At 42.5% G+C, this 27130-nt stretch overlaps 1 protein-coding gene across 1 annotated transcript in view; it reads right to left on the bottom strand.

Moving 5' to 3' along the window:
- CFAP299 (cilia and flagella associated protein 299) overlaps positions 1-27130 on the bottom strand; it is a 221640-nt gene that overhangs the window by 42923 nt on the left and 151587 nt on the right. The window lies entirely within an intron of this gene.

Below are 27130 nucleotides of genomic sequence, written 5' to 3'. Positions count from 1 at the left end.
ATGTGCAGAAATTGTTCAGGTATTTTTATTAATAAATGCCAAATCTAATGCCCAGGAAAATGGTACACTGCACATCCAGCATACTTTTCCTGCCACTTTTCTTGGATAAAGCACCCTGCTTTACCTCTGCTCTCATCAACTCCTGACCGATTCTGAGGAAGCCATCTGCAAGCAAAGCTGGCTTTCAGGGAAGTTAATTTTTCTCTCAGTATTCCTGCTAATAAGATCTTTAGTTATGCCTGTATGTATGTATGTATGCCTGTATTTAAAAAATATACTTCAATGACTATCAATACCACTGCAATTCATCTGCTTCTGTCATGGGAGGACAGAAATCAACTCATGAGTCCAAATGAGCAGTGGAAATGGTCAAAAGGCAGAATCTCTTGCAGAGGACACAATCACAGCATGAATAATCAACAGAAAGAGAAGACAAAACTGGGATTGACAGAAGTAGCCTAAACTGACCAAACACACCAAAAGCTCACACTGAACACAAAAAAAACAAGGAAAAAAACTGAATACAACTTAATTACTGACTTTGGAAGATGACAGTTTGACTTCTTGACTGACTTCTGAACATGCCTGAGTCAAGCTCTGCAGATGCCCTTTACCGCATAGGTAGGACAGCACATGGCACTAACTATTTGGCAACTGGCATTAAAACTGCACCAGACATGAAGAAGTCTCTCAGCATGCTTAGCGCTTAGGTTAAGTCTTCATTTTGAGGTTGAACTGTTCCTTATCCACTCACCCACAGTATCTGTAAATGCCACATACCATGAAAATTACATCACAAGCAAAACCTCCTACCCCAGTCTTCTCTGGGTTTGATGTGAGGCTCACCAGAAAAATTCCTCTCTACTGCAGAAGTCAGTCCAAATTCAGATACTCACAGATCTCCTGGTCAAGTGCAGAAATGGCACCTCAGGAACCCCATTTTTACCCACACTTGCATTTTACACCTGTGGTTTTTTTTGACAAAGGACTTAATTAGTCTAGGAACAACTCCTCATTTGGTGAAAACAAACAAGGACTTCTCACTGCAAACTTTCTCACTGGTGCAGGGCCATTACTCTCAGTTCAAACACATGCTTTACTCCAGCCAGCACGATGCCAGCGTGGCAAATCCACATACATGTCCGGTTCACAATGTGAGCCATGATGTGGCACAGTCATGCAAAGCAGATGGGCTGCATAAAGATGATAAAACCTTGGGAGGTGTAAAGCATCAAATATCAGCAGAGACTGGCTCGATGCCTTACACATTGAAAACATGCTGCTGAGAGGTAGGTTAACTTAGGGCAGGAGCAAAGTGGGTGCCATTTACAACAGCAATGGTTAATTGAAAAAATGTCTCCATGGCAAAAAATCTGAAGGGGCTCACTAGTGTAGCCTAATTTATGGAGGCTTCAGGGGCCAGGGAAAGCTCTCATTTGAGCAGCCCTTCCCTGCAGCAAGCACCCCCATTTCTCAGTTTGTCGATTTCTTTCACCGAACTCCTGCTCCAGCCTGAGCTGGTGCAAGAGCTGCCTCCCTCCTTCCACGCTCAGAAGAACACCCGGCAAGTACATCTAACAGCAAAATCACAGGACAGAGATCTCTTCCCGTGTAATTACAGAGTACTGCCACTGTGCAGATGTCTTCATGCAAAGCTTTGGCAGCCCACAATTAAGCAGAAGAATCCTGCAGCGAATGTGGCTGGGGGGGGGAAGACAAGTGGTTTACCCTAAATTTGACAGAAGTGCCTATAAATAACTATAGGGCCTTGTCAAGCACATCTTTGCTGTAATTTCTCCTAAAATATCATGTCAGTGGGATTTAGTCCCACGTGTATATTTTCTATTGGAAAATAGCCTTGCTAATACGTCTTAAAGATGTCTCACAGCTCTCTGCCTAGCATCTGGAAGGTATGCACGTGGATTTATAAGGCTTATGTGAAGCATAAGTCAGCGGTTAATCCATTTGATTGTAAATCATGTGACTATGTACTGTGACCACATTAAAACTCTGCCATCAATAAAAAAAGGGAAAACTAAGCTAACCTATAATTTTGGTTGACTGAATCAAGCCTGCTCTGTGGACTCACACGCAATTGGTCCCAGATCTGTCAAACAAAGAAGATTCTTGACAGTTGCATCTTTAATGACTTACATGTGCAGCTCACGGGGCTGGAGAATTTTCTCCCCTCCAAAGCTATTTATCCAGCAAAAGAAAAACAAAGAAAACTGAACACTGGCATCATGAAGGGTGCTGAAGTGGGAGAGGTGACTTTTATCACAGTTGCAGCCTTAGGCTAAAGATGGAGCACTGGAATAGAAGGGTAAGGCTTCACCAACTTTGGCAAGACTTCTTGTGACTTCATTCCCTGAAGGAGGACCAGTGTTACACTGAAGGCAAATTTCAAGCAAACACTTTGGCCCACTACTACTTCTGTATGCCAATATCCTCATGCCTGTCAAACCTGAAGACTTAGAGAGGCCATCTGCTTACCATTTTTCCTAGCGTTGTAAGCATCTATTCAGTCAACCTGTCACCTTTAAAGGCAGGCCTCCCAGCCCTCACGTGCATGACCACAGCGCCCAGGAGCACTGCTGAGATTACTTCCCACGCACAAGTCAGTAAGCCCAACGGGCATAACCCACAGTCGGTGTGCTGCAGCCTATGTGATGCAGTACCAGCTCTTTGAGAGACCAAAGGTCACCTGGGACTTGCACAGGGCTCAGGTGATCAAAGTCCAGCCTTTCCATCCAAGGGCTCCAGTGGGACTTTCTCTCCTGTGGCAGACCAGCTCCTTCCCAAACCCCTGCTGGCTGCCCCCCACCCCCCTTGCCACTGGGCTGGGAAAGCCCAGGGTGGCAACACAGAGCCAAAGCTGCTGACAGCAGAATTGCACCTTGCTGCCCTTGGAAGGGAAAAGGAGTTTTTCCTAGGAAACATGCACCACAACTCACCCCTGGCTTCATGCTGTGGCTCAGCTGAGGCTGTGCAACCAGCGCTGCTGAACCGTCCTCCCCTCACTTGTTCCAGCTGAGTAGCCTAAAGTGCGCCAGAAACAAAACCCATCATATCTATCTTACAGTGCTAGAAGTTGTTTACTTTCAGATGTCTTCCACAAATATTTCCTGTCTCTGTCCAAATTTTAGCACTCCACCTCCCCAGAACATGGACTTCTAGACAAGCTATGATCAAAAACTGCAGCATGTGTTGTGCTGCCAACTGGTTTCACTGCAGAAATGGAAAGCTAATTCCTCCCTGCAAGGGCAGTGAGGAAGACAGTGGGAAGTCCTCTCTGGAGGACTTGGTTCTGAGGGTTTCCCTTTCACATCTCAGTGATTTCCTCAGAGGTTCTTCCAAAGACAGCAGTACTCCAACATCAAAGCCAGAGAAAACCGCACTTCTGTGCTTCTGTTTGGCTCCTTTATCAGAGCAGCAGAGTGCTGCAAAATACTCAGAGCCTCATGTTAATTAAGCATCAGTATCATTAGGACAGAAATAATTACCTAAGACTCTATTTATGGAAACATTTTTGTTTCTCCACAGAAAAGACGTGTGACTGGAGAGGGAAGAATGAAAGGGAGGAGATAGACGTTATTCTGTATTAGTCCTTTAAAGACATGGCAAGGAATATTAAATTGATCGAAGTCTCCCCACCAAGTGTCTAGCCTCTACTAGCTGTGAAGAGACAGGCTTCTTAGGGGAAAACAGGCTTTCAAATACACAAAGAAACCAACCCACACCTCCCCCTCTCACAAATTACACCACAGCCTTTCTTTTTCATCACTTTTATGTCCTCCTGTGATTTCTTTCAAGCAAATTCACAGATCTGGCCCTCTCTTCTATGCCTCTGCCTCATTTGAAAATCCCTTGCTCTCCCCTCGCTTCTCTGTTGCGCTGTGGCTCCCCTTCTCTGCTGGCAGTTTTATTTGCATTTCCTAGTTATCCACATAATCTAGAGTACAGGAAATCGGATCCTGGCTCAGTAACGATATGTGCAAAGCATTGTTCCCATTTTCTGATGAATTCTTTAATTTTACGAATTTCCCGGGTTCTTTTGATAGTCCACTGGAGACCTGCAAGGAGATACCACAATGCTGGACTTCACAGTTTTGTGGTGAGGTCTGTGGTACTTTGTGTTGCCCCAGCACCTGTGACATTGATTAATAAAACTCTTAGATTTCATACAAAGAAGCCAATAACCTCCAGCCCTGGAAAGGATGGCTTGGAAACTTGAACTAGTGTTAGGGGATCAGTGATCAACAGCAAAGTTATGATTACAAACCTGTCCTGACCAAGCAACACCAACATGCCTCATCCCTGTACTGCTCGCATGGATGAAACGATGCACGCAGCCTGCACGAACTCCACACATTTGACATCTTTCTAAAGTTGTCTTGTATGGTCTAATCCTTATACAGAGAAAAAGCATAAGTAGACCAGAAATCTTCTTGAAAAAATTACCTATCTGCATTTCTAAGAAATCTGACTGGTAACTCCACTTAAGTCTCCCTGTCAGCAGTTTCTCTTTTATCAGTATAACTCCTCAGCTGATCACTTCAGCATGAAATACAGCTCGAAACAAAAACTATACATCTAAAAAGATGGGCAGGCGAAAGATATCCTAAGCATCCTAAGCTGCAGTTTAAAATATAGCTGATTTTAATCAGAAATGTTTCCACATGTTCAATAGCTTATAGAAACATATCTGAGACCATATAGTTCACTTCCCACATGCTCCTTTCCCCTCATGTGATCAACCCCAATTGTTCCTGATAGATTATTTTGACTTTGCTTCTATTTCTCATTTGAAATCATAATCCACTAGCTGATCGGTGCGGGGCTGTTATTTCATGTGAGAAACAAGGTGTTTGAAGTCTCATCTGAAGAATCAGCAGTAGCAGATAAAATGCTAAAATTTTTAGGAGCTGCTTTTTATGTCAGGAGTCCCACAGAGCAATCCAAGAGACAAGAGATTATAAAATTAACAAAGTAGGACAAAAAATCAGGCAGGTACAGCCTCATATTGAGCCTGGTGTTTTTCAGAAGGGCAGTTATTCTGTTAAAAAAGCCTAAAAAATTTTTGTGGTTCGAGTTGCCTGATATGTAATATAAACCTTCACAGGAAATGCTGAAATAGCCAGACTGAGAAATCTGTTTGGTTGGAATAGGTTGGGGTCAGTGCCATGGTTGCCCCAGCAGTCCCCAGACACCGCTGGCCGCTGCAGAAGGTGCTGGCATTTCAGGGGGCTGTGCTTCCCGAGGGCTGTGGGGCCATGCGGCTAATCCTTCCAACAGCCCTCTAGGTCCTGGGAGGACGCCTCTGTGCACAGACAGGGCACAGACAAATTCCCACTCCTCACTTACTACCTTGCGCTGGAGGCTCCGTGGGGGCAGATGTAATAACGGGGTTGATAACATATCCCCGGAGGCTGAACAAGCAAGCGAGGCAGGGTGTGGGTGTCCAGGGTGGGAACTGCAGGGAACGGGAGGAACCTTGATCTTCATGGGAGCGTAGCAAATTTCTCAGATTTGCCATAAATGAGAAGAGTCTGCCCGGATAGCTGCTGCAGAGTTGTAATTGGACTGCAGATGCCAGTAAACTTCCTTTCTGATGTTTTTTTCATGTGCTCATAACTGTGCATTTGGACCTTTAGGGTGGTTCACACCAGGTATGAGCACACATTCAAGCACTGAAACGGCTTGGGGCCAGTTAAAGGGGAGCTGCTCAAAACTGAGCAGCCATCACAAGTACTGTAGGGAGTGCAGGAAGCATCAAAATAAATGGCTGGGCTGAAATCAAAAGATATCAAAACAGTACTATCAGATCCTGAGCACTTCTCAAAAACTGTCTTCTTTAGGTAGAAGTTAAATTTTCTTAGGCACTGCTTCTGACTGTTTGAGAATTTGCCCCATGTTGATCCTAACAGAGCTGGCTCAGAGCAACTTACCTGATCCTATTTTCCTTTCTTGTAAGAACCAATTTAGATCTTTGAAAAGTTCATTAACTGCCGTACCTTGACAGGCATTTCCAGCAGGACAACAGCCAAGGTGTAATCTCGTAGAGTAAGAGCAGGAAAAGCACACTGTGGAATTAGACATCTGGATGTTCTTGATGATGTTCTCTGATAGTGCCCTGGCATATTCTGAATAGGTTTTCACATCAAAGAATCACTAATATAAACATACTTTTTTTATTTTGCTCCTCCAAAATCATTGTTCAACATCTTCTAAACATCTATAAATCACTAATCAGGCCAACTTCTACAGCTTTCAACTCACCCGAATTCCAAGTTCACAGTTCAAAACACATTTTCTGATTCTAGTTAAATCGCTAACTCTTAAATCAGTGTAATGCTCCAGCTGAGATACTGCTCAAGTTTTTAAAAAGAGTACTAGGATAGCTTTAAAAGGAATTTAGTGAACAAAATGCCCAGCAGTTCACCCCTCCCGTAAGTCCTGTACAGTAGTACTAGATAAAAGAGCCCTTCAACTTTGAACAAGATCCTTACAATCTAGTGCATGTGATTTAAAAATAGTAATGTTTATCTAAATCGTGTATTAGTAAGAAAACCTAGCACTGCAAAGCAGCTAGGGTAGGCACACATAACTTTCCAAAACGCAACTACAAAAATAAGGAAACTAAGTGAATATCTGTGCTTCCACCTCTCCATGATAACTGCACACATTTTTATCCAATGTTGCCTTTTTTCTATAGCTGTTGAAGACATGATTTTCTTCCTCAACTATTTTTCTGATAGCTTTTGATGTTGTAGTTGCTTGTGGTGCTAGAAGGCAGTTTGCCGAAAGGTTGCAAGCAGAGGTGTAGATGTTATTCTGTCCCCTACAACACCTCTGGGAGAAGAACTGTAGATATCAGAGTTGTAATATAATCTGGGTCATGACCACTTAATATATGGTCAGCAATGTACGTATGGTACGTAACAGCACAGACACACCCATGAAGGTTGGGGAAGAGAGGGCCTGCCACCATTAACTGCTATATTCCATGACTGGTTTTGTGCATGAATCCTCCTCAGTGCTTGCGAGCAACTTATTAACTTCTCATACTTTAAAATATTTAGCTGACTGGAGCAAGGGCACATAGCGCAAAAGCTCGTTTGCTGACGAAAACCATTTTTTTTTTTAATATATTGCTGTCACGGCTATGGAGAGAGAAGGCACTACATACGCTTCTTCCTCGGTCAGGTGCACCAGCATGGTGTTTCCCCAGCCTGACATATATATGTGTGCACTCTTAGCTCTGCAAAGAGTGTTTTGATTCTGAAATCAGGTTATTACACAAAAAAGTTACAATTAGAACATGAACAGTGGTTAAAAAGGACTACCCATCCAAAAGCAAGAACCCATCAGACTCACGTACTGGAGGAGTTCTGGTTAAACTCTCCCTTCAGAAAAAGCAAGCACACAAGAAAACAAAGAAAAGGCAAAAACGGCCTCACTGACAACTCAGCTGCCCTCTTGTTTTCTTACCTACTGGCCACCTGGTTTTAGACAAACACGCAACTTTATTTTGAACCCATTCTTAATCCAAATCTAAATATGTCATTTTCATCAGGCCCATCCATGGTATAAATTCCATAGTCCTGTTCTAATAAATCATATACTATTTTTTGCGTAAATAGCATAATAGGTAAGCAAAGCATTATATATAATTGAGTTCTTTTCCTCAAATTCACAAAAATATAAACACCCATAGATTAATTCCACCCCCCCACCCCCCATTATTTTACTTTGAAGTGAAGTCAAGCATGGCTCTTGATCAAGAAGGTATTTGTACACCTGAGCATGTGTGTACACAGTACAAATGGAAGCATGGGGATTTCCTCTTAGCTAACTCTATTAGCCATGCTCACTTATTTCAAGATTAATTTTCCAGGAGAACTAAAATGATTAGGTTGTCATGGAGCATCAAAGCCACTGGTCATGCAGCAAGCAACGCAACCCAGTCTACACAAAACTACACTTTGAGTTTCAGCCAAAAAGCATCTTAAAAATAAATGCAAACTGAAAAAGAGACAGTAAAAGAGAACAGTAGAAATGTCTGATGGTGCCCACACGCTTCCTGGGCTCTACTCAGACAATAAACCTACTGGAAAACCTGTTGGGAAAAGAAGGGTCATTCCTGCTGTCCTTCCCTGCATGGAACCGCCAGAGGAAGATGGAGAGACATTCCCACTCAGGAAGGTCAGGTGAAGTAAGCCAAGAGGACTATTTTGCTGGGTAGAAAAAAACCTGCAGAACATTTTCTGCAGCTATAGTGACAAAGCTAAGGCTGTAGCACTGGTAAGTGCCGTGCAGTGCCTCAGGCCAATCTACAGGAGTTGTTTAAGCGGAAGGCAAGCAGCAGGTCAGAGGAAAAAGACCAGTTGTGGAGTTTGCTTGCACATTGGCAGAGTCCATAAACTACAGAGAAGAACATTCCCTAAACTTTGACACAAGAGTAATTAGTTTGGACTGAAGGTTTTACAATTGCAAAAACCAAGAGGAAGTGTTTGCTGGGTTTGTTTATTTTACTTTAGTTTTTTCAAGCAAAAAGACTGATCATGTATATCAATGGCATGACATAAAAAACATGATGTATTGTTTTCACTAGTATGGAGATTATCCAATTTCTTTCTCTATGCAGAATGAAGCAGTATTAGGGAACTGGCTGCGAGCAGATGCACACACACTTACCGGCACAAAGTCCAGCTCTGAAGGTCCTTCACGCTGTGCTGACAGCATTGCGGCTGCATCATGTTCAAGTTCATATCTTGCTTGTGTCCTGCAGAAGCCTTCCAGCAATGCCTGCATGTGTCTTAAGATTGTAGCAGCAAGCAACCTCCAGCCCAAATAACGGAGCTACGGGCCCCCTCAGTGGAAACGGAAATTTGGACATTTTCCACTTCTTTGCCTGACTTGTCATAGCTGAACTGTACCATGATTCTTCGGGTCAAAACAGAAACAAATGCATCGTTTCTGTATGAAGTCAGCAAACAGGAACCAAACCAAAGTGCACACAGGCTAAATTGAGAGCATAGGTCTAAATATTGGATGACTGTCTGAAGCCTAGCTTCTCACAGACCACAGCAAAACTGTAAAACCAGTGCTGAAATACTTCTCTCAAAATTTCATTTAATCTCTGAGATTGATTTCAGACAGTTGAAACCAAACTGGTAACCTAAACAAGCAATTGCAAGTGCTAGTATTTATATGCTTGTTATTGGGATACAAAGGGAAGCTTTAAATATAACCTGAGCTGGCCCTTTCTTCCACATACCAGTTAGATGTTGTACCTACGAGTCTGCAAAAAATAAAATTTAAAAAAAAAAATATCCAGAAGCATTTTCTGTAACGTACAAAAGACTTTGAAATGTCAAAGATCCCTTCACAAAACATACTTCTTCCATGAAACTCGCATATATTAATGCACACTCACCAAAAATTCCATCAAACATCCGTCCTCAAACAATTAAGGAGTGAAAAAAAAAGTGCCCCCAATGTCTAAACCAGCGTGATCTCTGGTTCTAGCAGTAGTTTTGTGCTGGTTGCACTTTGTGCAGGTATGCCACCTAGGGAGAGGGCTCCTTTCCTCCTCCATGCTCCTGCTCACATCATGCCAAATTGATCACGCTTGTCACAAGACCCAAGGGAAATAAGGACCCTTATGAATCGCTATGTGGAAGAAAGATAGAGAATGCACTTCACACCCCCAGACACACAAGCTGCTTCTTCAGGTGGGCTTTCCTGGCGAGCAGTCCGTTTTCACAGTGCAGCATCCTATCCCCCAGTTATTGTTACAGTCCTTTGCCAGTAACAGTTTGAAGGTCAGTGCAGAAAAACAAGTGTCATCTACACTCATAGCTTGGTCGAGCATCAGCTGCAACTCTCCTCGCAAAACCCTCATTAGGTGCTGTACTGTCACTCGCACCAAGATGACAGAGACATGTAATCTCTATAATAGCAGGAGAATGTGCCTACTGCTGAATTACATGTGATGATTTACTTTGATGATACCCCGGTGTGCCACAGGATGCATTTTCACATCAAAGACTTCACGCCCATTTCTCGTGTACTAACTTCTCAGGCAGACAAACCCTAAGCCCCATTTGCAAAACACAATTCTCAACCTTGAAACCAAGGACTAATTGCAAGGACAGACATGACAGAACTACTTATTTAAAATAAGAAGTGGGTTCCTCAGTCCCTACTAAGCAATGTGGTGATCCCAATTAGCAGTATTTTCCAGGTAATTATACTCTTAGAATAACAGCGTTAATAAAAATAATAAATAAGAGGGCACCTGGGATAGTTCTATTGTGCCTCTGTTGAAATTCTAGTAAAAGCTTCTGGAATTCATACCAGCAGACAGTTTTTTAAAAAAAAAAAAGTTAACTTGAATGTACTCCACGATTCAGCTAAATCAAAGCAAATTTTATTGCCCTGAAGTCTGATTCAGTGTCAGTTGATGCAAATGAGCACTAGCTGAATGAATGAATACCTAAGTGCATTCAGCCTTGGTGCCAAAATCACACATGGTATAACTTGTTGATGAATTTGCCTATATGGGTCATGAAGAAAGTATTTTCTGCTTGTTTGCAAGGATAAGCCAGGTTATTAAACTCCCATGAAAAGTTATTTATCAAATGACAATAGCTACCACATAGAATTTAATTCATTCCAATTTTCCTTATCCAGACATATATCACCATTAGACAAAAGATCTGGCACCAAAGATTTTCTGGGAAAGGATGCAACTCACTTCAAGTCCTCAGTTGGCTCAACCTTTTGTTTTGGCAGCCCTCTAAAGAAAGGTGATTTTTGCTATCTTGATAGTCTCTGATTTTCCTTTAACCCATACTTCACAGAAGCTTGCTTCTTTTCAGTATCCTCCCAAACATGTTGAATAAGCAAATATTCCAAAATGCCCCAGCTACGGACTGCCATTTCCATGTGATGGAAAGAACTTGTGATTTATTTCTTTCCCCTCCTTTCTGTTTCTGGTTGGGATTTGTCTGGTTTTTTGTTTTACAAGTCAAAAATATGCCTCTCCAGTATGGACGTTGAGCACCATTTGCCCCATGATTCCCCAAGAAGTCAAAACCACGTGCTTTCCTCACTGGGAACAGTTATACATTCACCGAATGTATACAGGGCTCTTTAATCTTCCAGAAACTAACCTTATCTTTCAACTAGTCTGAAACTACACCTAGGATTATGACAAGATGCCTTTAGATAAGAATCGCTAAAGCTGGTGCTGCCTATGCACACGTGATCCCCTGCTCAGGTGCTCCTGCACACAGACAGGAGGTAACTGAATGGCCCAGCAGCCAGATGCTTGTTTTTTCTCCCCAGAGGCAGCCACGTACATGCCATTCCTCAGGTCATTCACTCTGGAGATAAAATGATAGCAGTCCTGACAGTTTCTGCTCCCTTGACAGTGTGTGATTCATCAGCTGACCCAGCTGCAGATGTGCTGCCTGCCACAGCCCTCAATTCCCACCACTTACCCAAAGAAAACATAACAAGAACTGGCAAGTCAGAGGCCTCCATCACAGGGTGTCTTACCCAAAAGATAAGGCGAGGAGACTGAGGCATCCCTTTGGTATGCTTTCACTTGGTATGCTGCTGCCTGAGAGGGGGGGAGCCCGTGCCCAGCCCTGCTTGGAGCCAGCTTCCCTTGGGGTCCGTAGCCAGGATGACCTCCTGGGTGAGGGGCAACAGCATGGCTGTTCCTAGCCATGTGGCTGATGGAGTGAAAGGCAGCAGCTCTTGGGCACCTCGTCAGTATGGTACCAGGGCAAAGGAAAGAACTGGTGAAAAATGGCGGGGCTGAGGGAGAGACGGGTAAGATTTTCCTCCACACGCACAGCATTTCCACAGAGAACCAGTTACTGCAGAGCCCAAATGGTCACTGTTTACATCTAGCTGCAGCAACTGCCTGTGCCATTTTTTAACTCCATGTCTGAAAACCCAGTGCAGAGTGACCTCTCCCTCTTGTCCCTCCTGTCCTGTTGCTCTTCCACATGCCCGCTCAGCTTGGTGCAGTTTTGAGTTTATGGCAGTTGCGCAGCCCATGTACCTAGAACGTCCCTCCTTAGTCTCTTCAGGACTAAAGTCTGGGGACTCTGCATACAGATGGCAAGGAGGGGAGGGGTGGGGGAGGTGAGCGAGGCAGGCAGACATGGGTTAAGGATGGATTTTGTTCACAGTTCTAATTGCCCCATCTGCCATTGGCCTTTTGACCATAAGTCTAACAGTGACCCTACCATGCCAGTTCTTTAAAATTAGAAACATCTGAAATGCCTCACATCCGCTGAATGTTTTGGAGAGTTTTTCTATGTGCCAAATAATGGTGCAGCTCCATCCTTTAAAACTTCAGCAAAGCTTCTGAAAATAGCTTGGAAACTGAGCTAAGATGAGAATACATTTTTAACCATTGCTATAACCCCAGCCCAACCAAACACACAAATCCTTTTGTCTTTGCCGGCTACAAAACAGCTACAAATTTTGTATTTGCCCATTTTAAGCACTTCAAAATATTTTTGTGAGGGTCTTGAGAATCTTCCAGTAAAAAGCAGCTGTCAAAATGTCTCGTACAATATACTAGCAGACCTCCTCCACACTGCTGCTATAATTAGGTGGTTTGTTGGGTTTTTTTATTATTTTGGCTTTAAATCAGCTTGCAGAGAATATAATTTTCAGCTTGACTATATAAAATGTTCAGAGCACGTCAGGTCCATAATTATATTTCGATTTGAGAAGAATGTGCTGGTTTAAAAGAAAGAAAGCAGCACAGTTGGTGGTAATTTATTTTACCTTTCACAGCTTCTGAAAGCCAAACCCTCAGAGTAACTACAGTTCACAAAGTATGCAAGAATTGGGGACCTCCTTCCGAAGTCAGCCAAGTATCCACATGTCCCTTTCAGGACAACACTTTATAGGTAGAAGCTCTGAAGTTTTTACCCTCCAACTCTCTTTCAACACTTTGTTGACTTCAGTGAAAAGGAGACTTCAACTCCCCACCTCAATGGCCATGACAAATTACAGAGAACAGGGCGTATCTCCTGTTAGGGTCTGGCTGTTTGTGGTGCTCTTGTAACACAAAAAAGCTTAACTGCCTTTACGGACACTCTGTGTCAATGCAACTATGCAAAAGAGCCAGAGCTTACTGAGGGGTTACTGAGGAGCCTGGCTCCAAAAACATCCCTGAGCACATTTTTGACAGCTCTGTTTAATTGGGCTTCTTTTACAGAAGCCTTGGCCAAGCACACTCTGATACAAGCATGCTGAAGCCAAGGGTCATATGGGAGCAAATCTGACCCTGTGCTGCATGGTCTTGCACCTTGTTCTTCGGCCAAATGCCCACCGGTGCCCTATGAAGTTTTACCAGAGGCACAAAAAAAGTTTTAAAATGCAGATGTTTTTTCAGTAGTTCTTTAGGTGTGACATCCTTGCCAGGATCAGGACAAGAGCTACACTCTGACTCAGAGTTACAACTTTTCCCACCTTCCCCCAGAGAAAAAAGCTGTGAGGTTTTGTTATTGTTGTGATTTTCTTAATATTTCCCCCCTTTCTCAGATTCCCCAGTCTCCAAGCCTGACTCACCCCCCACACTCTCTCTTTCCCCTCTTTTCTTCTCCTGTGTTCCCTCACGTTTCTGTGCTCTTTGGCTTGTTGCTATCTTTATGTTGCTGAAAACACAGTAGTTACTTTCTACTTCCTGTTCACAATTTCATGCTTTGAAAAATAAAAGTGAAAATAATTAATCTTTTAAAATTCAATCTTTTTTCCACCTTTGGGTTGGTTGGTCAGTTTGCCTTTTTTTAAATCCCTCTGCTTTCCTTTTTGGACCTTTTCAGCATAAGCCTCTGAAGAACTGCATTTGCAAAGTGAAGATGACATTCTTTCACATTTATCAGAGTCATTTATCAGAGACAGGAGCAGTGTGATAAACCATAAGGAATGGCAACGCTGCCTTTCTGCACCCAGGCTCTCCTATTTGACTTCTCTTCCTCCAGTTCAGTCCACCAAACCATTGTTTCTTAACTGTCAATGTTTATACCCCTATGGTCTCTTTTTTGCTAGGTTTATTTCTCCAACATTGGAGCTGCTCAGGTCACCAATTTGCGCCTCAGTACCAAGTCTCTGCGCAATTTTGACTGGCTTTTCCACCCACCGATGCTCTCTCACGTGAGCAACAGCAAAGTTCACATGAAAGTTCAACCCCAAACGGCAGTGCTCATCTCACAACACCAGCATTGGTCTTCACTTACTTCAGACAGAGCCTGCCACTTGCTGAACAATCCCAGCCACTGCTGCTGCTATCCCAGAATACTTCCTTTGATTACTCAGACTGCTAAACAAAGGGTTCCTGATTTACATTTGCCTAGGACCCCACACACTTTAAGTGTACATTTCTAGGCCAGAGGGAGGGAAGAAAACCTTACACTGTAGAAAAACCCAAGAAAGGCCAGGGGCCAGGTCATCCACACTGCGAAGAGTGCAACGAACAGTTTTGCCAAAACTCTGTAATTGCAGCACCTCTGATAACAGGCTCCTCTTGTCATTGCCATAGAGAATGTGCAGATGGTAAATTCTGCAGGAAGCCTTGAACTGGATATGGCAAAGGAGTGCTAGGTAAGGTTACCAGCACATAGGTATTGGGTTTTATCTAGGAAAGGATGACTGGTTGATTAGGGTAGAAGACACAGAGCAAAAATAAATGGTTCTTGTAATAGAGGGAAGTCTGGCGAGTTTTTCAGGGCTCTGTGCTAGGATCTGTGGGGTTAAACAAGCACACACCGGTGCCCTGCAAAAAGGGGCATTGTGAAGCGGTGATAAAGCCTGCTGATGTGACCAAGTTGTTGAGGCCAAGAGGGGCTCCAGCAGCAGCCGCTCCACCTCCCCTCCATCAAACATCAGGAGATAAATCACAGACACGAAAAGGTTTCCGTACAAAGAATATGTGAGTAGACTATGTGGAATAATACAATAGAATGACCTAGAAAGGGCTTTACATTTCACTACTCCAAGGAAGAACTAGCGACCATGAGATGAGACTAAGAAGTTTCAAGCCAGCAAAGGGAAAGGCTCCTCACGCAAGGGATAATGAATCTATAGTACTCCCTGTCATCACACATTGACATCAGAAGTTTACAAATATTCAAGGGCCAGCTGGACAAAGACAGGGAAAATAAAGTCACAGGAAGCTACTGAGTTCACTCTGTCTCCCAGAAACCTCTATTTTACCATTCAGATAAAACTGGGGATGGCCAATAACAAAGATTTGAATTCTCTGAATATCATCTCCTAGCTGTTCTAGCTGGGCAAGAAGCTAAATGCAGGAAGAAGGAGAACTGGGCAGTGAACATCCATCTACAACGTGAGAAAGCCAGCACCAAGTGGCTGGTACCGCTTTGTTGGTTTTCTTTTTCCCTAGCACATTTATTTAAACAAGTTGCCTGAAACAATGAGTAACATTGAAAATATACACAACACACAAAAGAATCTATCCCAAACGGGCTATATAAACTTCTTAACACAGCCCACAGCCACTTTGAACCTCAGCCTGATCCTACATAATACATGAGCACTGTATACGATACTACTCTCCAACCTTGCCAGTTCTAGGGTTGTACTTTTATGCTGACAACTGCTCTTTAATAATCTTTCCTTCATATTTAATGAGATAATTTTCTCCTCCATTTCTTCAGTTTATTTTTCATCCTGCATAAAAAAAAAAGCCCTTATAGTCATGCTTCAGCTCCTCCAAACTATTCTTATTCTTTCACTAGACAAAACAGAAAATCAGTAATGCATCAAGTAAAATCTTGTTATACACCACTGCTTTTTTTCTTGAGAGTGAGTGTGAATCCCTCCTAAACCAAGGTTCCAAATACCTCTGTTACCACTCAAAAATGCGGCCCTATTTATCAAGGCTATGCTGTGAAGTAGATATGGCTTTGATCTTTATTTGGATACATCACTTGCTTAGTCATTTCCTTCTGCCAATACTATTCCATATCCTCAATACTTGTATTTAGAAATCTGATACAGTTTTGAGTTAGGTGGCTTCAAAATTCTTAAGTTCTCAACAGTAAGGAGACTCATGAACTTTTATGTCTTGCTCTAGTACTTGAATATACAAAATCAATATTTTCGTAGAAAGGTATGACAAAAGGCAGGCAGCCTCTCACTTCAGGAGGAATATGGGGACCTTAACATTTTTTTGGCAGGCTTGGGGTTTTTTTGAGTTTTGGATTTTTTGTTTGTTGGGTTTTTTTCAAATGACAGCCTAAGTACCTATGTTGTATATCCTGAGAGGTGGTCTTGTGGCAAAATGTCACAGAAATATTGCAAATAGATTCCCGCATTCCAAACCCATCTAAATCATGCCTAGGCTTACCTCATAAGATACAATTTCACTCTCTTTTTCCATAGCAAATACATGCCTGCAATAGCAACTTCCTTAACAGAAGCCTTGTACTTCTCTGATGTGCTGTCTCATCACTTGGCTGGTTCGTAGAAGCTTGAGGCTGTGAGATTACAAGCTTCTCTGAGGCATTAGGAAGACCACATACACCTGCAGCCACAAACGTCTTCCTCATTGCTACCAGAAGGCCTTCCCATTCAAAATTACCATGATTATTTCTTGTGCATGAAATTGCAGGCAAACACGATCACAACATTAACTGAGTTGCCATCGATCATTTTGATGCTGATGCTGCTTAAACAGAACCAGCACAAAACACAAGTAAAGCTGCCTCAAAGGCAACACGCCACTTTTTACCAGCTGCGTTGCTTCTGTGCCTCTTCTCCAAGTTATCTTTCACATAGGGTAATTCTGAAAGTCCAAAAGTAACATGAATTGACAGGATGTGTTCAGTCTAGTAAGGCTCTATCTAGGGTACAACAGTGCAGAACCATCAGACTCGCATGTGAAATGCAGGAAAAAATACATGCCTGTTCCTGTTAGTCATATCTACTTGTTAATTTTATGTATAGCTGCGTGCATATCACTCACCTACCACCCTTAGACACGCAAGCCCATCCCTGTGGTTGGTGTACATTAATGCAGTGCTGTCCAGATCGGTACAAAGGGGCTGGGTGGCAGTGGCCATGCCTAGCCTGCATCTGCTTGGCTGCAGCAGACGGGTACCAGGACAGTCACAAGCTGTTCGTCGCCAACCTGGAAAAGCCCTTCAAAGTTCCCAACCAATTCTAAGGCTCATGCCTTTTTGTTGGAATAGCATCTGTTTACCATCGTGTACTGGTGGATGCAGTGGACATTTCTGACAGTTGAACTCCACATGGAATATGTTCAGACAACTAATTGTGGCTAGTGACTTTCTTGTCTTTACTTTTAAAACATAGATACACACATAACTGCGCAACGCTCAAAATGGCAAATTATAAACTCACAGCTTTCCTGTGAACTGGCTCCATCCAACCATTTATCCATAAGAAACAGTAACAGCAAGAAATGATAGAATTTTTATAATGGAGATTTTTAACTTGAGCCCCACGACAAATTAGTCTGTCTTCTGACTGTAGCCTGATAATCATGCTACATTTCTGTTACTGCTCACATATTTTTCTTTTCAATTAGAAGCTTTCTTTCAGGAGTGAGGAGGAGACAAGATATACTCGCTCACTGATAGCAATAAAAAGAGAAAAATAGGGATGGCCTCCCTTTCATTACTGACCCAAAACAACATTGAGTGGACTCTCAAACAGTAATTGAGCTGGATCTATACCTCTTATGTACTCCCAAGAGGTACAATAAACAGCAAGGAGGTCCTTGCAGCACAGCAGTACTAACAGGAACATCCAATTGATAATTAACTGTTGTTTTACTAGACCAGCTCAAAGATATAATGTGTTTGCCCTCAGCTCTCTCAACCGGTCCTCCAAAGTCACAGCAAAGTTGACCAGGTGGCCCCACAACAGTGAGAGAAACCAGAGCAAACTTGTTGGGGGTCCACCGTGGTGCTTGCAGTCCCAGCACTCAGCTGCCCTGCAGAGGAGGAGGGGAGAAGGTAGAAGGCACCCATTTCCCAGGATCAGCCCTGGAGCTCTTAGACATGATTGTAAGGGGAAATTCCTGGGGTCTCAGAATGAGGAAGATAAGAATTTATCTTGGGTTTTTACTAGCATACCCCTAAAGCTACAAGTATTTCATGCCTATGGAAATTGAACCACAGGCAAAGTCTAAAGCGCTCAATGGATTTTTATCCCTTCTGGGAACACTATCAGGAAACCAGCACTTGCTCCAACCTAAGACCTCAGGACTTGTTCCATGGGTGAATACAGCAGACGAGCATGAAAATGATTTGCATAATTCAATACCCCATCCCTACAAGTGACAGTATGAAGGCTGTGTGCTCTGGGGAAACAGAGCACCCACAGCACAGCCAGGACGCTCAGGATTAGAGGAACAGAGTACTGAATACTGCAGGATCCCATCTGACATTTCCTATCCTGTTGTCAGGATGAACAGAAACCACATCTTGGTCCATATTTTTCACTAAACCAAAGCTGACTTTTCTTTCTGCCACTAAAATGGATATCCATTCACTTCAGTAATTTGCAACTGTTGCACATATATATGCATCGATATTCCTGCTACAGATTAGTTTTTAAGGATTTTATATTTAAGGAACATATTTAAGGATTGAGTACTAAAGTTTTAATCAAGTTCCACTAAACCTAATAAGAAATTTACTTGAATAATAATTAAACCAAATTGATATAGTGTGTGGATTTCACTACAAAAAAGCTCAGACTGATGTCCCCCACCTTACTGTACATACACATCATGGCCAGCCCTTGGGGGTGACTCAGCACAGTGTCCGTCGTGGGTGCACCATACAGAACAGGCACGGGTCTCCTTTGGGTTAGGAGAGCCCTGTCACACCAGGATCAGCTGTTGTTTTCAAGGTTGCTTAGGATTTTAATAACTTGAGAATTTGCAATTACCGAGCATGAAATTGCATCTTCATGCTCGGGCTATTACAAGGATTCCAGTTGGGTTCCAGGAAGTCCAGGAAGTGAATGCTGGAAAGGCAAGAGTGGTTACAATGAGCTTCACATGCCATTTGCAGGGCCAAATCCACCCTTGTTATCATTCCAGCGACTTTACTGTAGCTACACCAGAGATGACTGAGGTTCAGTGAATTCCACAGATGCATGAAATAAAAAGAGGCTTTATGCAAATAATAGCAAATGTGCCCCGTGTCTATATGAGCATTTTCTAAGTCTGGGAGGCCAGGAAGACATAGCAAAGTCCGCAAGGAGTGTCACTAACCGTGCACGCGGCAGAACACCTTACCAGCTCTCATCTGCCCAGAGCAACAGCAGAAAATGGAGCCCAGGAAGCTCAAAAGAGGGAGACAACAGAGGCTGGCTGGGGTAATGGCTTCCCTGCTGACTGCCATTTCTGCTTGTTAAAAGGGAGGCGAATTGCATGTCACCCATAGCAGCAACACCTCATCATTTCAACTTCCCTGCCAACTCACTTGTGGCACCACAAGCGGGGGCAGCAAGAAAACCCATCCACTGTCTGCTAGTTGGCCCCCACTGGGAGCACGGGGAGCTGCCGTCGCCTTCTGCACCCACCCACCCCTCTGACAGATGCGGTGACCAACTAGGTCCCTACCACTGCAACATAAACAGCAAGTGTGCCTTGCAGCAGGGAGGGAACATGTTAGTTGTTGTTAAGTCACTTGTCATCAACCTAAATGCAGATGAATGCAAATCACTGACTTGTAAGTGAAGCACGAAGATGGGAAAAGGCAGATTGCACAGATAGAGCTCTTTGGCACAGAAGTCACGGTGCTGTGTAGCACACCAGAAGGCTTTCATTATGCAGATCTCTTTCAAGGTCTGGTTTGAAAGCAGACAAAAGCTTATAGGCAGTTGGGAGGTATTCCCTTTCTGCAAGAAGTATTGATAACGTCTAAATGAAGGAAAACATTTGAAATCTAAATTAAACCAAAACTGCGAATCCCACAGACTGGATCTTTTCTTGCCTATTCATTTGTTTCTTAATCCTCTTTTTCCCCGTTTGCATCTGCCTCTGACCCACCGTTATCCCTTTCTTCCATAACACTCTCAATGTTTTCCTGGAGTTTCTTTCTCCACTGTTTTCCTTTATCTATTCTATTCCTGTTTGTTCCTTGAAAAAACGCATCCCTTTACCCTGAACTATTTGTTTTCATTAATGTAATTGGTGTCTTTCCAGGTCTGAGGATCTCCCCAGTTCTCTCTCCTGCTTTCTTAACCCCGTGTTCATCCAAGCCTCCTCTGCCCCACACCCTGATGAGGACACAGGCCCGGCAGAGCACATAGAAGCTAGCAGGCAGCTCAGCAAATGCCATGGGAAAAGGGTGCTGGTACTGCACACGAAGCAGCTGGGCACCTTGCAGAAGATAACTCCCTCAACGCCATGTCACCTCCATCCAGCTGAGAAGCACTAGCACAGCTCAGCTTCTGTGGCCGCATGGGAGAACACCACCACATTGTCAGAGTAGAAAGAGAATAAAAGGAAAACTCTCTCCTCTGCAAGATACCTGCCTCTACCATTACTGTGCCAGTCCTGCCAAGGCACCGTGGTGGGAAATCTTTGACACAATGACTACAGGGTAAAAACAATACTTCAGAAGCTAGGACAACACCTTTTCTCCATTAGTGCCAGTAACAGGAATAAAATGCACTCTCTCCAAAACATCAGTAGCAGGTCCCTTACCTTCCTGTGGACCAGCTATTCAGGCAACTTTACCAGCTCCTACTCCTACATACACACACATCAGTGGATTTCCTTATTTGAACTCCAGCCAAGCAATGCCCACCGAGTTACAGATGTACATGCTATGGAAGTTTTTTGTTTGCACTAACTCTACAAGTCAAACACCTCAAGTGTGATTTTGGAAATGCTGAGGCCTCAGCTCCAGGTATGTGGCAGCACTTCTTGTCAATTTGAATTTCTAATATATTGTTATGGAGTATTACGGTTGGCAAAAGTAACTTGAGGCTTGCAGAAATGGTTTTGACTGCAACATTAAAATGTAAAGAAAAGCATTCCCAGCCAGAACCATCATCGACATGTACAAGACACAAATTCTTTCATAGGAGTGACAATGCACTCATATGGCATAAATTGTAGTATTTAATCTGTTGAGTCAGTGTGTTTGTAAACTCCCAAATCAGCTCACTCACTGGAATATTTTGGTGTATACAATAATAAAACTACACATTCAAACATCCTCTTACTGTTCTACATTTATTTATAAATAAGTTACCCACACAAGTATGCTTAATTATCAGGAGCAGACACTAGAATTCACCATAGCTTCTACCCCTGCTTACGGGCAAGCCAAAAATCTCTCTCACAGAATGCAGTGCCAAAGCACAAAGCTGAAAGAGAAGGGAAACAAAGCAGAGTCTTTCCCCAACCAGCCTGGTAAGAAAAGCTCTTCAGAGTCATAGAATCACAGAATGGTTTGGGTTGGAAGGGACCTCCAAGATCATCATCTAGTTCCCATGTCCTGACATGGGCAAGGACACTTTCCCCTAGACCTGGTTGCTCCAAACCCCGTCCAGCCTGGCCTTGAGCACTGCCAGGGATGGGGCACCCACAGCTGCTCTGGGTAACCTGTGCCAGTGTCTCACCACCCTCACGTTAAAGAATTTCTTCCTACTATTTAATGTAAATCTACCCTCTTCCGGCCTAAAGCCATTCCCCTTGTCCTATCACTACATACCCTTGTAAAAATTCCTTCTCCAGCTTCCTTGTAGGCCCCCTTTAGGTACTTGCCTACAAGCTTAGCACTGATTTCATAAGTTCTCTTCACCTGAATGAAGTGCAGCTACTTAATCTTACTGAAACTGCTTCTCCACTCTCCAGCCTGTATACAGTTATATTTTCATGGGACATCTGTTCTCTGAGACCAGAGAGCCGTTTCTAAATGTCAGCAGACTTGATGATAACATTTTTTAATGAGTTATGTGAAAGCATACAAGACTTAAGTATGTCCTGGAGGAGATACCATGGGCAGCAGCTGCTTTGAGATGTCTTGAAAGAAAGAAAATCGAGCAGTGATTTCCCAGAGGCAAAAGAAGAAAACTCACAGCTTACTAACGATCTTGTGTCCTGATGATCACAACCAGAGAGACAAGTTTTCAAGAGAATCATCTAAATAAATATTTGATTTAGACCTAGTTTCAAACGCCCCATGATACAGAGGCACTACGGAATATCAAAGACCAGTGAAAAAATGCAGGTGCTCGTTGGGCTTGCTAGTTGCAGACTAGCATTTACACTTGAAAGGAGTGGATGGCAAGAATGGAAACAGCGGAAAACAGGATACTCTTTAAGAAAGGAATACCTCTTATCTGGCTGTGTGGAAGCAGGATAGGAAAAAGATGGCTTGAGCAGTACATGCTTGGCCACTCTCTTTAGTGGCAAGACAAAAAAGATCCAGCTGAAATCTTCTGTCAGCCATTACTGGGTCTCATGTACTTTTCAAATAGGTTAGTAATCCAGAGTTGTCACAAAACCCAGATTCCTAACACTCAAGAAAATCAAACACGCTGTAAAATGGCTGGTTAGTGGGTAACCTGTATCAAAAAATCACAAAGCAAACTAAACTTACAAGCTACAAAATAAAAGTATCAGTGTGTGAACGACACTCAGTTCTCCATTCATACAGAAGAAACAGAAGCTGGATTTGATGTTTCAGGGCAGAGTTTGCCCATCTGTTTGCTTATATTCTCCCACAACGGATCACTTCCAATACATCAGATAATACCACCTTTCTGTTGCACTATAGTATCACCAGGAAGGAACTTCACAAGTTTAATTCATTGTTATTAATCATAAGCATAAAGAATGGGTGAATAAGCAAAACTCCTCTATTATTTTTTTTTAAAAATCACCAACATAGAGCACATCTTAGATAGTGTAAGTCAGTTTACCAAAGACATTAGAAAATCACCTTACCCAAGCTGGCCATGTGATTTTCTTCTTAAAAAGAAGGGATGAACCATACCTATTATTACTTCAAAAGTGCTTGTTTTGAAAGGCATTAAACTCACTTATAGACGCAGGGTTGTTTTCTCCCTCCTCCTGCTGGAAACAATCACATCAGCACATGAAAAGGCACAGGTACCAGACTTCAAAATGGAAATCCCACAGGAAGTTATTCCTTTCTGTTATGTAAGGGGGCAACCAAGGTGAACAGAGGTGTCCCTTTTTGAACTCAACCCCCCCCCCCCAAACCAAAAACCAAAACCAAACAAAAAAAATCCTGAACGCTAACAACCTGCTCCTGTTCTTTCATCTCTCCTTTTTCCTCTATATACGCATTGTGTGTATTCAAGGTAAAGCAGAGGTAAAAAGTCACATCTACACCACAACAACCTGTCCTGAAGGAAGTTGACCTGAGGGAGTTAGGCAGAAACAGGTCCACACAGCTGGGCTAGAAGCAAGCAAGACCTCTAACTTTATTGCTATATGCAGGATTTAAATTATGTCTTGAGACAGACATCCTTCTGCATTAAGACAGATTTGCCTTTCAAAGAATTACCTGCTTAATCACAAAATCACCCATTACCAAACCTATCTTCTACATTCTACAAAGTTATAAAAACTACCAACCTAGAACTGAATCTCACTTCTTTTCTAAATAAACCACCATTTTCCCATAAAGGCATTTTTCTCCTAAAACACCTTCCCACTTTCACTTACTGTACATAAGCAGCTTCCCACTTTTTTTTAATTACCAAACAAGTAATTTTTCTACAGAGTGGCATCTCATAGCAGGTGTGAACACAGAATGCACAACTCATGAATGACATGCAAGTCACAGAAGTGTTACCGACATGTAAACCAAGACAACTGTACTGACCTCAGTGCTGTGCCTTATACTGGTCCATCACTTCCCTGCGTTCAATTGCCTTTTCCTTCCATTTCCAATTCAAATGCAGGCCACACACAAGCAGAGCAAAACTTTGCATTTAAGCTTTTTCAAGCAGCCATGGTATTTATTCCATGTCTTTTGATTGATCCTCCCTCCTAAGAGAAGTTTACAAGTCTACAGGTTTTAGCATTTGTACCAACCTCTGAGATGCTACACCTACAGCTGATAGCACAGCTGCTCAGCAGGAGCATCTGCCATGGGGAACTGTGATAGACTTTCTATTATTGGTGAGAGGGTTGGTGTTAAACATATGAGTAGTTATGCTCCACAATAATTTATGTTTCTAAATGCCTAACTATATAGCATCCAGTTAAATATTGGAATGGCTTCACTTACTGTATGTGCACCAGACATTACAGTCATCTACTTGGGAAGATATGAAGGAATAACTGCTCAAAGTTCACATCAAAAGAAAAGAATTTCCAATCTTCCCAACAAGTGCAGACGGAGAGAAGTGCTTCAGCAGATCCCTTTCATAAGCAACTTGGTGCTGAGCAACAGCTCAGACCATGAATGCACATCAAAAGTGGGAATGCACATCCTCTGTCAAGGGCGGAGGTTTAATCCTAACCCGTTCTCTTCTCAGCTTCCCCAGCCTGAACTCATTCAGGATGGAGAGTTAACGCCAGCTGCAGTCCAGTCTTCTTTCTTCACAGTCATTGTGTCATACAGTCTATTGCAACAGTAGAGATAAAGAAGTATAAAAATAGAGTTGGTTAATATTTGCCATTAGTTAAAGCCTTAATCTTTGAAGACATGAAGGACATTAACTAAAATAGTGCCCTGAATTGAGATGATCACAATTTATTAGGTTTTTTTCATGCTACAAACTAGGTATAAGATCAAATTGATCTTGATCTCTCGAACCCAGAAGCACGCAACACCTATAGCCCCCATGGCCATTCCTCTAACCCAGTACCAGGACCAAGTGCATCTCAAAGCAGGTAGCACCTCCAGAAATGGATTTGATGTCACCAGGTCCAGCTCTGAGATTCAGAACTCCTATACCAAAACAGGGACAAGGAGGGGTTCGTGCTACAGCACTCAGGGAAGCTAGTGAGAGTGGATCTGGAAGGACTCATCAACACTTCCGCTATTTCAAACCCAAACAGTACATGCTATTATGCAACGTGGTTTGGCAAACTTCAAGTACCAATATTTAGGCAGGGTGGATTTTTATTAGAACCATTCGCATGGCACTAACCCAAACCAGTGTCTGAGTTTGGGGGCACTGTCATAGCAGATTCCATCTTAAAATGGCCGAGATTTTTCCAAGAACTACCTCTGAAGAAGCATCAATTACCTGTCCACCAACTTCTACCTTTTATGAACAGAACAGTTTTCTTCATAAAAACTTGTATCATAGCATCTCTCCATTCATGAGGATGCTTGAGGCAGAGCAAGCATGGAGGGATGTGGCAGCAGCATCTTTTAGGATGCTAGTGCTGACAGTGCAACAACAGCCTCAGCTGCTTCACCCTGAAACAAAGTTTGACTCTGCTTATCTTGACGAAACAAAGATGGGTAGGGACTGATGAGAAGTAAATAGTATAACACAGCTTTTATGGATTTCCTTTCAGTATTAAAGGATTTAATACATTGCATTTGCCATCCGTGCTCAAACTCCTTAGCCCTCACAAAATGAATGTTTCCCCCTTCCTCAAAGTAAAGGGTTTTTTGCTGTTTGAAACATAACCCAAGTTGCCACTGTAATAACACTGATTTTCTTGTGCTGACCACAGGAAGAGGTGGATGACTGCAGTAAGATAGTTCAAACGTCTTAATTGTAAACAGGATTCCATTGTATTCTCATTTATATAAGACAGCTCCCACTATATACCCCACTGTATAAAAACACCCAGTGAGTATAGTGACCACCCAGAAGTGAAGGACTGAATTCCAAGAGGTTGCGGGGAGAAACATAGCTTAGTTACACACATGTTCTTGTTTATATAATTCTTCAGCAAAATTAAATTGAGCTTTAAGAAAATAAAATTAAATATTGATGTCAACAAAATGCATATTTCTAGATCATCTGTGTCAAAGAAATATAATCAAGCTAATTAGGCACTGGATTAAGCTACAATTATAATAGTCAGGTTTAAACAGAAAGGAGAAATTTTAATTTTTTTTTCAAAGTGGAAAGTCCTATAAGATATGTTACAGAAATAAAAGGTACTGCTCTTAAGTAAATGAAAACTACAGAGTAGCTTACTCTGATCTCATTACACCAATCTGTATGTGCATTGCTGTTACTTCATTAAAGACAACAGATTTGCTCTTGTTGAGTGGGGAACTGTTTTTCCCTACTGTTTGTAGTACAGTGGTGTATTGAAAAGACCTCATATACACAAATGTTTTTAACATCTCAACTGAAAAGATAAATAAAGCTCATCCCATTTCACAGATAAAAGCAGTTACACATTAATACCTATTAAGCTGAAATAGCTATAAACTGATAAAAATCCACCGGGCGGTGCTTTCCAGAAATCCAAAGTGCAATGCTTTCAAATCATATCACCTGAGAAAATAATCTTCACCAACTGGCCACAAGAGCAGTAGAAAACTAGGATCTGCTGTTAGAAACTAACGGATGGACCCTGCTATCCTGTGGCGAGACACTATGATATCTATGATGTGAGCTATCATAGATAAGTTTGTTCATCCCATCATTAGAGAACCTGAATGCTTCTTATTCCTTTACTTCTTTTTGTCAAAATCACCCTGGTAAAAACTACCTAAGGCAGAGACAAGTTATTAATGTCTCATTTTACAGATCAGGAGAAGAGAATATAGCCCAGATTAACATTCCTAATCTTTTTACCCTGTCTATCATTATCTGACACAAAATACCAGAGAGAGAGCTCAGTGCTTTTACAAGCGAGGAAATGAAGAGAAAATGACCTAACAACTGTACTGATATGTTCATAAGGAATGACCAAGTTTCTATTAAATATTACTTTGGTAAATGCTACATTCTCTTCTCAGTACTACCCAAGATTACAGTGACTGAGTCATCAATGGCAGAGTGGATCAGCAATTCTCAGAGCACCAGGAGACTGTTAATAGAATCATAGAATGGTTTGGGTTGGAAGGGACCTTCAATCAAGCTCACCTAGCTCCAACCCCCCCGCCCCGGGCAGGGACAC

The sequence above is a fragment of the Falco naumanni genome, chromosome 1 (genome assembly GCF_017639655.2).
Source record: "Falco naumanni isolate bFalNau1 chromosome 1, bFalNau1.pat, whole genome shotgun sequence".
NCBI lineage: Eukaryota > Metazoa > Chordata > Aves > Falconiformes > Falconidae > Falco > Falco naumanni.
Note: the sequence above shows the minus strand (reverse complement) of the source record. Positions and strands in the feature narration are given on the sequence as shown.